Below are 16,119 nucleotides of genomic sequence, written 5' to 3'. Positions count from 1 at the left end.
TTTTACGTCACCTTTACATCACCTCAATACTCTTTAAAATACTGATTGTAGGGCTAGGCAGTTGTGTACCTGGTTGAACACACATCTGACTATGTACAAAGACCAGGGTTCAAGCCCCAGTCTCCGCCTGCAGTGAAAAATTTCACAAGCAGTGAAACAGTGTTACAAGTCTCTTTCTCTCCCTTGTCTCAATTTCTATTTGTCCTATCAAAATAAAAGAAAGGGGGAAAAAAGCAAAATATAGTAATTAAAAAAAAATTCTGCCAGCTTTGACTGGGTACGGGAAGTTTATTACACTTCAGGTTTTTTAGGTACATAAGAACCCTGACAGCACAATAGACAAAGAGGCAAGTTGGCTATTCATGATGGCAGAGAGCAATAAGTCCTTAAGCTAGGTGGTTGTTCAGGTGGAAGGAAGTGGAAAGGCAGGTCCCAGGGAGAAGGGCAGCAGGAACAGAGAGAGCGATTTCCACCACCAGACACTTGTTTAAATAACTTCCTATACACCCACAATCCCTTGTGGGTTTGTACTAAGTCTGTTGTATGCTCATCAGGCTGACATCAGCCTTATGCTAATTACATTTATGTTCTAACAGCAAAAAAAAAATTGTAGGGCTCCACCCCTAGGATTTCTGATTTAGGAGATATGAGGTAAAGCCTCCAAATTTGTATTCCTAACAAGTTCCCCCACTGATAGTTATGCTGTTGTTACACTAGGAAATCACATTCTTACTTTTCTTCCAATATCAGATTTTTTTTTCCTGGAGTTTTCTATCCTTTATTCATTCATAACCTATTAAGGGTGTTCATGCATGTGCAATCTCATTGCTCAGGGCTAACTTTTTCAGATAAAGAGACAAAGAGGGAGAGATGCCACTGCTTCTAATAGTATTCTACACTTCATCTAAAGAATAAAATCTTAAAAAAAAAAATTCTGCCTTGGGACCAAGTGGTGGTGCACCTGGTTGAGCACACATGTTACAGTGTGGAAGGACTCTAGTTCAAGCCCCTAGTCCCCACCTTCAAGGGGAAAGCTTTGTGACTGGTGAATCAGTGCTGCAGGTGTCTCTCTGTCTCCCTCCCTCTTTGTTTCCCCCATCCCCTCTCAATTTCTGGCTGGCTTTATCCAATAAAAGTAAATTCTGCCCTCAAATTATTTACTGCCCTAGATATAAATAAAAAATTGGGTTTCACCTGTTTTTTAAATCACCAACAGAGTTGTTTTTATGAACCCCCAAAGTCAAAACACTAAATTTCACCATTCAGTTGTAAAAACTTAGGTCTGGATATTTGATATTTCATCTGAGTATTAAACATTTCAGTTGCAGATAACTTGTTCTAGGGTGCATTCTCTTCTTTTCTAGAAAGGTTCTTCTGACAGACTAAAGGAACACTTTGATATAAAAAGTTCTTAGTGTGTACTTAATTAGTAGTTCTCAGAAACAAAAGGCTTTCGAGTATGGGAGATAGCATAATGGATGACAGAAAGATTGTCATGCTTGAGGCAGTGAGGTCTCAGGTTCAATCTCCTGCCCCACTGTAAGCTAGACCTTAGCAGTGCTCTGGTTAAATTTAAAAAGAAGAGGTGAGGGCAGGGGTAGATAGCATAATAGTTATGCAAAGAGACTTTCATGCCTGAGGCTCCAAAGTCCCAGGTTCAACCCTCTGCACCACCATAAGCCAGAGCTGAGCAGTGCTCTGGTAAAAATACATACATACATACATACATTTAATAATAATAATAACAGTAGTAGTAAATACATAAAATTAAAAAGTAATAAACAACAAGGGCAACAAAAGGTTGCAGGCACTGAGCCCCAACAATAACCCTGGAGGCAAAAAAAAAGTAGTTTAATATGTAAAACAAGAGAAGAGGAGGGGCAGGTGGTGGCACAGCTTGTTGAGTGAACTTGTTACAATGGACAAGGACCTGAATTTGAGCCTCCAGCCCCACCTGCAGGGGGTAAGCTTTAGCAAGTGGTCAAACAGTGCTGCAGGTGTGTGTCTCTCTCTCTATCCTCCCCTTTCCTCTCAATTTCTGACTGTATCAATAAATAAAGATATTTTTTTAAAAAAAGATAAATATTAAAATATATTTTATGTCAGTAAAAGCGGAATGGGATCAGTAAGAGGACTATCAACTGAAATGTTATGATTACTATTCTTTTGTTTTAAAGTACATTTTGATCCCTTAAAGAAGGAAAGACATACCTTCAGTGGAAAGGGGTTATTGTTGGAGCTCGGTGCCAGCATGACAAATCCACTGTTCCTGGCAGCTATTTTTTTTCCTTTTTTTTTCTTCTTCCCATTTTTTTATTGGATAGGGCAGAGAGAAATTGAGGTTGGGGGGAGACAGAGAGGAAAGAGAAAGTTACCTTCAGAATTGTTTCACTGCTTATGAAGCACTTTTAAGATAAGGTCACCATTTACTAAACTTAATTTGGGGTCCCTATAGTTTTAAGCTAGAATGAAACTGTAATCTGGTTTGAAGAAGTCCCATATATTAGGGTTTATTTTGTAGTACTTTTTTTTTTTAATATGGCATATTTCATGAATTTGCATGTCATCCTTGAGTGGGGGCAATGCTAATCTTCTCTGTATTGTTCCAATTTGAGTATGTGCTGCTGCAGCGAGCACTGTAGCACTTACTATTTTTTTTAATATTTATTTTATTTATTTATTCCCTTTTGTTGCCCTTGTTGTTTTATTGTTGTAGTTATTATTGTTGTCGTTGTTGGATAGGACAGAGAGAAATGGAGAGAGGAGGGGAAGACAGAGAGGAGGAGAGAAAGACAGACACCTGCAGACCTGCTTCACCGCCTGTGAAGCGACTCCCCTGCTGGTGGGGAGCCAGTGGTCGAACCGGGATCCTTATGCCGGTCCTTGTGCTTTGCGCCACCTGCGCTTAACCCGCTGCGCTACAGCCCGACTCCCAGTACTTACTATTTTTTAAAAGTTTTCTTTTAATATATGAGAGGAGGAGACATCACTCCAGTACATCAAATGCTGGGGCTCAAACTCAGAACTTCAAGCTTACAAATCCAGTATTTTATCCACTTCCCCAGTCTGCTGTAAGTACTGTTTTATTTATATAGTTTTAGAAAGTATGACTTCCTAATTTTATGAAGAAACTGTACCCTTGATTACACATTTTAGTTCTTGCTTATATGCTGATGTGAGGGCTTTTTTTTCTTTCTGCTTTTTTATTGTCAGTACATTCTGACTCTGATTATGAATTCTTAAGTATTATGTCATCACGATCTCTTCTATGTACAAAGTACACAATAGCCTGGATAAATTCATACTGGGTCATAGCATTGTAGAACTGCCTTTATAATTATAATTGTATAATTTCTTGTCAGTAGAAATACGCAATGGCATTGGCATATTGCACCAAAGTAAAAGACTCTGGGGTGGGTGGGTGGGGAGAATACAGGTCCATGAAGGATGTTAAATGACATAGTGGGGGTTGTATTGTTAAATGGGAAACTGGGAATGTTATGCATGTACAAACTATTGTATTTACTGTTGAATGTAAAACATTAATTCCCCAATAAAGAAATAAATTTTAAAAAAATGAAGAAAAGAAAGAAAAAAAAAGAAATATGCAATGGAAAATATTTAGTTTACCATATTTTTTCTTGTAAGTAGATAAACCTTCACGGCTGGGAAGTTGCCTGAGGCCCCAGGTTTGATTCCTGGTAACTTAATATGCCAAGACTCATCTCTTCATTATACATATATATCAGGGGCCAGGTGGTGGTACACCTGATTGAGCACAAGTTACACAAGGACTCAAATTCAAGCCCGTGGTCCCCACATGCAGGGGGGAAAGTTTCACAGGTGGTGAAGCTGGTTATACGTGCCTTTCTCTCTCTCCCTCCCCTCTCTATCTCTCTCTAATAGTAAATAAATAAAAGTACTTTTAAGAAATTCTTAAAAAGAAACTAAATAAACCTTCAGATACTGACATAATTCACTTCATCTAATCCTGTTTTTAAAATCATTTTATGGGGGGGTGTGGATAATGGTTTACAGTATGATTTTTAGCACATGGGTATAATTTTTCTTTTCTTTATTAGGAGATTAATGGTTTATAATCAACAGTGAAATGTAATATTTAGTACATGTGTAGCACTTCTCAGTTTTCCATATTTCCATTCAACCCCCACTGGGTCCTCCTCCATGGGTACAATTTTTTCTTCTCCCCATGAGAAATGTCTGTAAAACACTCACCCCCAACTGAGGTTCTTTCTCAGTCTTTTGCTTTGGTGTAATACACCATACCTAGTCCCAGTTTCACTTGTTTTCCTTTTCTTTCCTTGTTCCTAATATTCCATCTGTAAGTGATACCATCTGGTATTTGCTCTTCTCTTGTTGGCTTATCTTACTTAACATGAATGCTTCAAGTTCCATTCAAGATGAGGCAAAGGAGATGGCTTCATTTTTAACAGCTAAGTAGTATTCTTAGTTATTCTTTCTTAGTCATTCATCTTAGTCATTCATCTGTCATTGGGCATCTGAGTTGCTTCGAAGTTTATTTAGCCCCATTTTTATGGATATCACAAGTGTCAGCTTTAGCTCTGCTAAGCTTAATCAAGTGATTCAGCGAACTATAAATTGGTGAGATCTTGCCCATTATCTCTGTACCAGATAGTTTCTCAGAGCTCATAGAGATAATTTGCTCTTAATTATGTTTGTGTGTAATCTATAAGATATGAATACATTGTTGTCCCTTCTTCCCTTATGTCAATTTATTTACTTATTAATCTGTTTATCTGTTTTTTTTAATTGGGGAATTAATGTTTTACGTTCAACAGTAAATACAATAGTTTGTACAAGCATAACATTCCCCAGTTTCCCATATAACAATACAACCCCCACTAGGTCCTCTGAATCCTTCTTGGACCTGTATTCTCCCCACCCACCCACCCCAGAGTCTTTGACTTTGGTGCGATACGCCAATTCCATTTCAGGTATCTGTTTGTTTTTGCCACCAGGGTTTTCACTGGTGCTTGTTGCATGCACAACTCCACCACTTCTGGCAGCCATTTTTTCTTTTTTGCTTGTTTACTTTTGTTTTTACAGAGAAGTAGGAAGAAAGAGAGAGCTGCCTGAAGCACTGCTCCATGTTTGTGAAGCTCCCCCCCCCCCCATGTAGGTGGAAACCTGCTGCTTGAATCTGGACCCTATATTCTATATAGGGTACACCACCACCTAGCTCAGTTCCCTGATGGCTTAAAGCAGACTGTTTCTGCAGATTCCATGGAAGACAAATGGGTTCTTGAAGAATTGCATAGTAATCATGTTTTATTTTCTAATATTAATGAACTTAGGTCTCTGCTCACTTTAATTTTTAAAAAATCAGAAGTATTTAAAAGTTTATCTGATAAGCTTATCTCTTTGGATTTACCTAAAACTAAGTGTTGTTATTCATATTTTAACTATACAAAGTTAGTATTGCTTGATAATTATGTGTCTATATGGTTTTTATATTTAATTTGTTTATTAATATTATTTTATTTGAGGCAACCTTGGTTAAAAAGCCTACAAATGTTTTAGAAGTAGAATTTCTCACACCCTCAAAATGCATTACTCCACAGCAATCTGCCAAATTGCCAGTATCCCTCTTCCTAAGTCCATTGGACCACCTGCCTTCCTTCAGCTTCCTTTCCCTATCACCTTTGTTAACCTCACTTCTTCTTCCTGAGCCCATGGTCTTCACTGGACTTTGTTAAATGTCAATGAGAAAAGTCATTCCATGCTTTCATTTTATAAAAGTCCTTTTAGTATTTCTTACAGGGCTAATTTAGTGGCAGTGAATTCCTTTAGCTATTGCTTGTCTGAAAAAAATCTCTTCATCTCTCTAGCAACTCCTAACTGGATAAAGTACTCTTGGATGCAGGTCTTTTCCATTCAAAACTTTGAATGTATCCTGCCATTTCCTTCCATTCTTTAGAATTCAGTAGAGCAATCAGCAGATAGTATGAGATTTCTCTTATAGGTGACTTTTTCTTTTTTTTCTAATAGCCTTCAGAATCCTCTCTTTGTCTTTGATCTTCACCATTTAATTATTATGTACCCCGGAGAACTTAAGTTTGGATTCAGTCTTTGGAGCCATTTGAGCATCTTGAATAATGGTGGTAGTGGTGGTGGTGTGGGGAGGATGCATCTCCTGTAATTTGGAATAAGTTCTCAGATAATATTTCTTCAACTTTGACTTCTGTGCCTTCCTCAATTCTCACTTTTTAATTTTTTAATCTTTATTCACTGGATAGAGACTGCCAGAAATTGAGAGGGAAGGGGATGATAGGGAGAGAGGGGGATCCAGGTAGTAATACAGAGAGTTAAGTGCACATAGTGCCAGGCGCAAGGACCCGCCCAAGGATCCCGGTTCGAGCCCCAGCTTCCTACCTGCAGAGGGGTCACTTTTCAAATGATGAAACAAGTCTGAAGATATCTATCTTTTTCTCTCCCTCTCTGTCTTCCCCTCCTCTCTCAATTTCTCTCTGTGCTGTCCAACAAGAATGACAGCAGCAACATCAGCAACAATGGAAAAAAGATAGCTGCTAGTAACAGTTGATTCTTAGTGTATGCAGTGAGTCCCAGTGATAACATTGGAGGCAAGAGAGAGAGAGAGAGAGAGAGAGAGAGAGAAGAAGAGGGAGAGACACCTGCAACACTGCTTCACCACTTGTAAAGCTCCCCCCTCCCCCACCGCATTTGGAGACTGGGTACTCAAACCTGGGCCCAAAACTGGGCCCTTGCACATTATAACATGTGGTGCACCATCACCTGGCCTTTTCCTCTCTATTCTCCTTCCTACATTCCTATGATGAGAATGTTGTCCCATAATTCTGGAGTTATTCATTTATTTTAGTGTATTTTTTCTGCCCCCTCTTATTGCCAAGAATACCACTGCACATGTAGTTTTTTTAAAATATTTATTTATTCCCTTTTGTTGCCCTTGTTTTATTGTATTTTAGTGTATTTTTAAAGGTAGAGAGAAAGTGTGTGTGTGTGTGTGTAAGAGTGAGAGAGAGAGAGAGAGAGAATGTGAAATTGGCCACAGCACCAAAGCTTCCTTCAATGCAGTGGGAGCTGGGCTGAAATCTGGATCCTATACATAACAAAAGAAGCACACTATCCAAATGAACTATTTTGCCAGCCTTGTTTTAGTGTTTTTTTCTTTTGCTGGTTTTTTTTTGGGGGGGGAGGGGGTGGATAGAAGGTGGCTTTCTCTTTCTTCTTTTGTTTGACCTTTGAGGTCTATCTTCCTGCAGGTGTATCCTTCTGAACTCAGTCACTGCACTCTTCATTTCTCTGATGACTATTACTAACTTTTCTATAATCCCCTTAATCTTTTCTCTGAATTTGTTTCAGTCCTTTCCATAGAGCTTCTCAATTTGCTGAGCATACTTAGAATCAGAGCTTTGAAGTCCTCATCAGGAGGTCTAAATAATTCTGTTGAATTTGAGGTTTTCATCAACCTGCCATCTTGGTCCATCCTTGTAGGTGCTTTCCTTTATCTTCCCAGTCTATCTGGTCCATGAAGACCAGAGCCATCAGTCTGTATCTGGGTAGTGACCATGGAGTCTAAATCACAAGTGCTTAGCCAAAGCTATATTGCCAAAACAGAGTACTGCCAAAACAGCTGTTGGAAGTTGTAGATGTATCACAAACAGGAAGGACTCTGGCAGTTTGTACCCATGATGCATTCCTCTGTGGCTTCATCCTCTGGGACCCACTGTTATGGGGGACTAAGTTCTAAAAAACTACTTAAAGTTTCCACTTTTCTTTTATTCCTTTCTGGTTTAAAGTTTAGAAGAATTATTATAGAGGTGTGGTGGGCTGAGTGGGCAGCTGCTGAGACAATTAGTCTACATAGGTGGCATGGGTAAGGCTGTTATGAACAACAACAGGGCCTCTTTCACTGTTACCTGATGCTGTCACCCAGCTGTCCTGGCTTGAGATATATACTCCATGGACTACTACTCTGCAATAAAAAAGATGATATTGTGTCCTGTGAGACAAAATGGTTGGAACTAGAAGTGATTATATATAGCTAAATAAGTAAAGAGGTACAAATGCTTTCAATCATATGTGAATCATGGAAACTTGTTGTTTTCGCCGGGCTGGCTTCACGGGCAGGTAACAGACGACCAGGGACTCATGGTTGAGCTGTAGGCAGTATCTCTTTATTCATGCAGGACGCAGCACAATCTAAACCGAGCTAAGCTAAACTCAAGGTACCCTAAAACTCACAATGCTGTCTTTATATATACTTGCCAAGTAGGGTGGAAACAGGATGTGACATAGAGAGGGTGGAGAGGAAAGTGAATGGTGAAAATCAGAGTGTGACAAGGAGGGGGCGGAGCAGGCGAGAATCCTATCACTGAACCACCAATGCCCTGGAGGGAGGGTGGTGCTTGTTAACAGTGGTTATGTAAATAGAATGCAGTGGTTATGTAAATAGAATAGTGTTAAGCAGGAGGGATTTAAACCAAATGAAACAGAAGGGGTCTCATGCATACCAACAGAAACTGAAACGGAAAACTGCCAAAAACAAAAACAAAAACCAGAACAGAAGTAAGCAAACTGTCTCTAAGTCTGTGAGAACTATGGTAGTTAATCATGGGAGGATGGGGTCATAGAACTTGGTGGTAGGTGTAGTGTGGAACTAAACCATGCAGTCTTATAATCTGGTAAACCACTATTAATCACAAATTTTTTAAAAAGGGGGGAATTGGGGGGGAAAAATTGGGTATGACCATCCCAGGAGGTGTTGCAGTAGCTAAAGCTTTGGACCTAAAAGCAAAAGGTCTGGAACTCAATCCCTGGTATCACATGTGCCAGAGTGATGCTCTGATTCCCTCTCTCTTCTTTCTCTTGTGTTAATAAACTAATACATTTTTAAAAATGGACATGGTACACACACACACACACACACACACACACACACACACACACACACACATTTTTTAACCCAGAGCACGGCTCAGGTCTGGCTTATGGTGGTGCAGGGGATTGAACCTGGGACTTTGGAGTCTCAGGCATGAGAGTCTCTTTGCATAACCATTATGCTATCTATTGCTGCCTGGCATGATACATATCTCAAAGAAAATGAGAATCAAAGTTTAGGCTGAGGAGGTATCTCATTGTACACTAGTAGTGGTATACCAGATGTGCATGCTTAAGTTCCCAGAGGTCCCAGATTCAATCTTTGGCACCATCATATGCCAAAACTGAACAAGACTCTGGTCTTTCTATCTATATTGGAAATAAATTGTGGGAGGTGAGAGACTGTATCTGTTTCAACAACTGTATTATAAACAAGTAACTCCCATCCCCAATAAAGTGGAAAAAAACCTTTTAAAAGTGAATCAAATAAATGAATATTTTAAAACATCATAAACTGTAAAGGAGCATGCAGACACATGCTATTATTAAATAATTTCAGCAACACACAATTCATTTCTCAGATCCATCAAAGGGTATCTCCTCTCTCATGAGTTATTTTACATTCCTTAAAACTGTAATGAGAAGAGTCTTATTTATTAGGGCAACTTGTATTTTGTAACCATGATTATACTATTATGAACTTCTGTTAGAACTTGCCACTGGAAATATAATATAAATAATGCCCAAACATGAAGAGGCAGAATCACCCTTGCTATGTGTAAAATCACATGATACAACGATGGGCCTATAGATGGCATTCTTATCACCTATGTATTTTTACTAGTGATTTAATATTGATTTACTAAATTATAAGATGACAAGGATTTAATTCCATATCATTCCCACCACCAGAGTTCTGTGCCCCCATTTTCTCCATTGGAAACAGTAGTTTTCCCAAGGTCACACACATGGGTTGACTATTATTTCTATAAGTATCTACATTTATATATATATTTTTTTTTTCTATTTTTTTCTAGGGTCCTACCTTTTGTTCCTTTCTAAGTCACATCTATACCTGTTGCTACTTCTGAGTATCCTTCCTTTTTTCCTTTTCTCTCTCTGGGTCCTGATGGAGTTGGAGTTCGGAGCCCTCTAGTCATTTCCCCCTAAAATTCCCCACTGGGAGCATGAACCAAAATTCTTTGTGGGGTGCAGAAGGTGGGAGGTCTTGCTTCTGTAATTGCATCTCTACTGGACATGGGCATTGGCTGGTTGATCCATACCACCAGCTTGTTTCTGTCTTTCCCTAGTGGGGTAGGGCTCTGGGGAGGTGGAGTTCTAGTATACTTTGGTGAGGTCACTTGCCCAGGGAAGTCAGGATGGAATCATAGTAGCATCTGCAACTTGGTGGCTGAAAGTCAATAAGAAATAAAGCAGAACAAAATGTAGGAATCAAAAAGTAGGAACAGAGCAGTTGAGAATAAGGATTTTAGGAGGGGCTGGGTGGTGGTGCACTTGGTTGAGTGTACATGTTACAATGCACAAGGACCCAGGTTTAAGCCCCCATACCCACTTGCAGGGAGAAAGCTTCACAAATGGTGAAGCAGTGCTGCAGGTGTCTGTTTCTCTTCCTATCTGTCTCCCCCTTCCTCTCAATCTCTGGGTATCTCTATCCTGTTGGCTAGCTCGTGCAAGAGAGATGACCCAGGAACCAAGCTCGTTGTGACAAGGCCATTCAAATCTTTATTCATCCAAGTGCCCCAGAGTTGGGCAGTAGCACACCTGGTTAATCCACATGGCGCAAACCACATTGGTTGGCATCAGCCTCCCAGTCCAAGCATGTGCTCCTCCAGGCCAGAAACCGGAAGCCCACCAGTTGCAAATGGAAGTGGCTTGACAATACCATACATGGTTAGGAAAGGGGGGGCAGAGAAAGGTAAAAAGGGGGCTGGGAAAGGTAGAGACTTCCTTAGCAACTGTTGCTAGGGGTTTAACTGGTAGGATTAATAATACCCTACAGTCTTGAGGGTAGGAAAAGAATATATTAAATGAGCAGAATGGGTGGGGGAATAGGGAGGAGGCCTTAAGTTATTTGTTAGACAAAACAGAAGATTGATATGTAGATAATAAAAGAATGGGCCATAGTATCAAGGAATGCAGGGTGGAGCAAGGGCAACAGGCTTAATGTTTTAAGGAATGCTGGGATCCTGGAGGCAGAAAAATGCAGGTTTTCTGGAGACAGGGAGGGACTGGCAGGGAAGCAAAAAACTGAGTCCGTGCCTCTTCCAAGCTCAGCCTCGAAAGAGGGAGTCTTACAGGAAGGTTTGTTTCCTCAGTTTCCCATTTTTCGATGGGAAAAGCCTCACATTTAACCTGTTTCTCACAGTACTCCCAGCACTACTCAATAAACAAACAAACAAACAAATAAATAAATATAGGGAGTAGGGCGGTAGCTTAGCAGCTGGACCGGACTAGGGATCCAGGTTCGAGCCCCTGGCTCCCCACTGCAGGGAGTTGTTTCATAAGTGGTAAAGCAGGTCTGCAGGTGTCTTTCTTTCTCTCCCCCTCTCTACCTTCCCCTCCTCTCTCCATTTCTCTCTGTCCTATCCAACAGCAATGACAACAACAATAGTAACTACAGTAAAACAAGGGCAATAAAAGGGAATAAATATTTAAAAATAAATAAAGATAATAAATTTTTGTAAATATTTATTTATTCCCTTTTGTTGTCCTTGTTTTATTGTTACAGTAATTATTGTCATTATTGTTGGATAGGACAGAGAAAACTGGAGAAAGGAGGGGAAGAGAGAGAGGGAGAAAGAAAGATACCTGTAGACCTGCTTCACCGCCTGTGAAGCGACTCCCCTGCAGGTGGGGAGCTGGGGGCTCGAGCCAGGATCCTTACGCCGGTCCTTGAGCTTTGTGCCACCTGTGCTTAACCCACTGCACTACCATCCGACTGCCAATAAAAATGTTTTTTAAAAAGGATTTTTGGATGGAAAGAAATTAGGAAGTCTATTTTCGGTATGTTTGTAGGGGTACACGAATTTAATAATTTTACTTGAGCTTGATAGCTCACATGGAAATGGACTAAAAATATTGTCTGGGAATATAGTGTCAGAGTTGAGAATAGGGCTAGAAAATGAGAATATATTAAGGGAACAGACACACTTACTGCCCATACTGTCATAAGAGGTGCGCAGTGAAGTATGTATGATAAATTTTAAAATAGTGAGTTTTCTAGTTTCCTAGGATCTAAGTTAGACATTAAGATCACTAGGTATTAGGGCAGAGAGTGGTTCCCAAACTTAAAGAAAATACATAAGTACAATGAACTTTTTATCCTATCCATCTGACCTCGGGCCCATATATTACTGATATTTAGCACAGGGGCCTGTATAACCTGAATTCCTGTCAGTCTGAACTCACAGCCCATGGTCACAGCTGGGAACATCCTAGTCTACACTCATTTCAAGGGGACAGGTAGCAGTGCACCTGGTTAAGTGCACACACTACACTCATTTCAGGACCAGTTTTTCTGGAGTGGCAGAGTAGGATAACCCAGCCAGCATTTCTTTAGAGAGTGGGGCAGTCTTTATCATTGCTAGTTTATAGTGAGGATATGGTCCTGAAGAAGCTCACAAGAGGGCTTCTGATGACATTCCTGATGGAAGTGACCAGAAAAGAGGGATCTATTAGAGGTCTAGGCCCATACGTAGTACCTATGGGGGGGGGGGGCAGGGGGAATCCAAAGGAATCCCTAGTTTCCCATTACCTGTGTATTTTTACCTGTTTACATTCTTACTTACTGAATTTTTTTTTTTTTTGCACCTCCAGGGTTATTGCTGGGGCTTGGTACCTGCACTACGAATACACTGCACCTGGAGGCCATTGTTTCCCTTTTGTTGCCTTATCGTTGTTGTGATTATTATTGTTGTTGTTATTGTTATTGTCATTGTTGGATAGGACAGAGGGAAATGGAGACAGAGAGGGGGAGAGAAAGATAGACACCTCCAGACCTGCTTCACCACTTGTGAATTGACCCCCCCCTACCCCCGGTGGGGAACCAGGGGCTAGAATCGGGATCCCTACGCTGGCCCTTGCTCCAGGTGCGCTTAACCTGCTGCCACCACCTGGCCCCCTTGGATGGGTTTTGAGCTTGCTTTATAAAATAGGTAGATAATTGGGAGTTGGGCAAAAATATATAGATAATTGGGAGTTAGGCGGTATTGCAGCGGATTAAGCGCACCTGGCGCAAAGCACAAGGACTGGCGTAAGGATCCTGGTTCTCCCCACCTGCAGGGGAGTCACTTCACAGAAGCAGGTCTGCAGGTGTCTGTTTTTCTCTCCCCCTTTCTCTTCCATTTCTCTCTGTCCTATCCAACAACGACGACAACAATAAAACAACAAGGGCATGTGGTCCGGGAGGTGGCGCAGTGATAAAGCTTTGGACTCTCAAGTATGAGTTCGATCCCAGGCAGCACATGTGCCAGAGTGATGTCTGGTTTTTTCTCTCTCCTCCTGTCTTTCTCATAAATAAATAAAATCTTTAAAATAAATAAATAAATAAAATTAAAAAAGGGAATAAATAAATAGGTAGATAATACTGCTTTGTTCTTTTCAGTTTTAATCTAAAAGCCCTTGATTATTATTGCTTTTAAAAAAAAATCATTGTACAGTCATGATTCCTAAATGTAAAGACTTTATAACTCTTAAATTTTGGGAGATTCTGAAATTTATCCTCAGTGGAACTCAAGATGAGGATATATAAACTTTAGTAACCTTTTCAATCTTAGCATATATAGTTCAGAATAAGTAAGTTGATTAGTTCACCCCAATTGTCAAATGAAACGAGTAGTGATTTAATTACCTTTGGTTCCTTGTTACTATTATTATTTTTAATTGCCAGGGGCTAGGTACCAGCACAACAAATCCACCTCTCCAGTGGCCATTTTTTCCTTCCTTCCTTCCTCTCTTCCTATTTTTTTTTTTGCCTACAGGGTTATCGGTGGAGCTTGGTACCTGCACTATGAATCTATTACTCCTGGAGGCCATTTTTTCAACTTTGTTGCCCTTGTCTTGTTGTTATTGTTATTGTTATTGTGTTGTTGTTGTTGTTAGATAGGACAGAGAAAAATCAAGAGAGGAGGGGGAGAGAAAGACAGCTGCAGATCTGTTTCACCTCTTCTTAAGCATCTCCCCTCCTACAGGTGAGGAGTTGGGGGCCTGAACCAGTATCCTTATGCCCATCCTTCCGCTTCGCACCACGTGCTCTTAGCCCACTGCTCTACTGCCTGGTCCCCGCTTCTTTCCTATTTTTATTAGATAGGACAGAGAGAAATTGAGAAAAGAGGAGGAGACAGGGAGCGAGAAAGATAGACACCTGCAAACCTGCTTCACTGCTTCTGAAGAATCGTCCCTCCCTGTAGGTGGGGAGTAGGGACTTGAACCCAGGTCCTTGTGCATGATACTTTTGGTTCCTTTATTCCTGATTCCCATGATTGCCAACAGTATCTCTAAGGGGACACTGATGGATCTGTACTACTCTGAGCTCTCTGACCCCTGTCTGCCTTTTGAATGAGAATATTTTAAGGGAACAGACACACTACCCATACTGTCAAAAGAGGTGTGCAATGAAATATGTATGATAAATTTTAAAATAGTGAATTTTCTAGTTTCCTAGGATCTAAATTAGACATTAAGATTACTAGGTAGTACTGATGAATAATGGTCTGACCAAGTTTATAGTTCTTTTACTTTGTACCACCCACATCCAAAATAATAGCTGTTCCTTAAGTTCTTTATATGCATCCAAATCTGAGATGCTTTAGACTGATTGTCTGGCTCTTAGTACTTGTTTTGCCACTTCTTTTTGACCTTGGGCAAATTAACTATCTTCTGAATGTCTCAGTTTCCTCGTGCAAAATGAACATTAGCACATTAGAACAGATAATAGCATCTATTTCCTTAGGGTGGTTGTGGGAATTTTAATCAGTTAATACATGAAATTCAAACTGAATGGATTATAGTATGTACTATATGAAGATTAGGCAATATTGCTGTCTTTCTTTTTGTAAGAATTTATGTGCTTATTTAATTAGAGGGAGAGAGGAAGACAATGAGCATGGCTCTGACATATATGTTACTGGGGGTGGAGCTCAGGGCCCCAGTGGGTTCTGTGCTTTACCTGCTGAGTCAGTTCCTTGGATACAGCTGCATTTGGAGGCATCAAATATAATCTGTGTCCAAGGTAAAAAAAAAAAAAAAGTTTTTCTGGCCCCACTATTTTCAAATTTCCTTCAGTAAATACTGAGTCTTTTTTGAAACATTCCATCTGTTCCTGCAAAGTTCATTAAATCTTCTGAATTGATCCACATCTGCTGTTAGCATAAAAGGAATTGTGCAATAGGGATAAACCAAAAGAGTATTTTTTTCATTCAGGCTCAACAGTAGCAACACTGAGTCATAGCAACACAATTTGTATTTTTAACAAGTTAATGCAAGCATGACTTTTATATTCATCTTAATGTCAAGTAAAAAGAGTTTTACAGATTTTTCAGGGTGAGTATTGTACAGTCAAAAAAGAAAACATTGTATGTCCTATAATTTAAAAACCGTAAGCACATTATTTTATCAATGTCTAACTGTAAGGTATGGAAGCCTATAGTATTTAATTAGCCCTCTACTATATTTTGATGTGTAGTTTCCTAAAATATTACTTAGATGATATACTTTACACTGTACTAGTTGGTTTATCTTATTCTCTTAATAATCTCAGTAATTAATGTGGTGTATAGTAGTTTCTGGACTCCATCCCAAGTAACTAGACAACTTTGCTTCAAGTAGTTCTTTTTACTTTTTTTTTTTTCCCCCCTGTCTTCTGTTCCCTTGAGAGCTTTCTCCATCTCCACATCACAGACCTTTTCTACCTCTAGTGTAGTTTCAGATTGCTGTCTAATCTGGTGGAAGCTAGGTGGTAAGAATTGTTGGAGGGCAAGGGAGATACCGTAATGGTTATGCAAATAGATTCTCTTGTCTGAGGCCTTGAGGTCCAGGTTCAATCCTCCACACTGCCATAAATCAGAGTTGAGTAGTGCTCTGGTAAACAGAAGAAGATAAAGAAAAAGAATTGCTGGAACATGTTCGAACTATGTTTAAAATGTTCTAGGGGAAACTGCTACTCTTTGTATCCAGTAGCACTTTCCTGCTTAAGGAAGG

At 39.9% G+C, this 16,119-nt stretch overlaps 1 protein-coding gene and 1 pseudogene across 4 annotated transcripts in view; one reads left to right on the top strand and one right to left on the bottom strand.

The window, feature by feature from the left end:
• STEAP2 (STEAP2 metalloreductase) overlaps nucleotides 1–16,119 on the top strand; it is a 43,227-nt gene that overhangs the window by 10,433 nt on the left and 16,675 nt on the right. Inside the window, exon 1 of one of the 4 annotated variants that reach the window (XM_060196266.1) lies at nucleotides 2,958–3,071. The exons of the other annotated variants lie outside the window; for them this stretch is intronic. The gene's annotated coding sequence lies outside the window, so the exon portion shown is untranslated. Of the gene's footprint in view, nucleotides 1–2,957; nucleotides 3,072–16,119 lie in introns of those variants that run through there. 4 annotated transcript variants of the gene reach the window in all.
• Nucleotides 2,533–2,631, bottom strand: LOC132540025 (U6 spliceosomal RNA; annotated as a pseudogene).

This window comes from Erinaceus europaeus, chromosome 8, assembly GCF_950295315.1.
Source record: "Erinaceus europaeus chromosome 8, mEriEur2.1, whole genome shotgun sequence".
NCBI classification, from domain to species: Eukaryota; Metazoa; Chordata; class Mammalia; order Eulipotyphla; family Erinaceidae; genus Erinaceus; species Erinaceus europaeus.
This window is presented reverse-complemented; position numbering and strand designations above follow the sequence as displayed.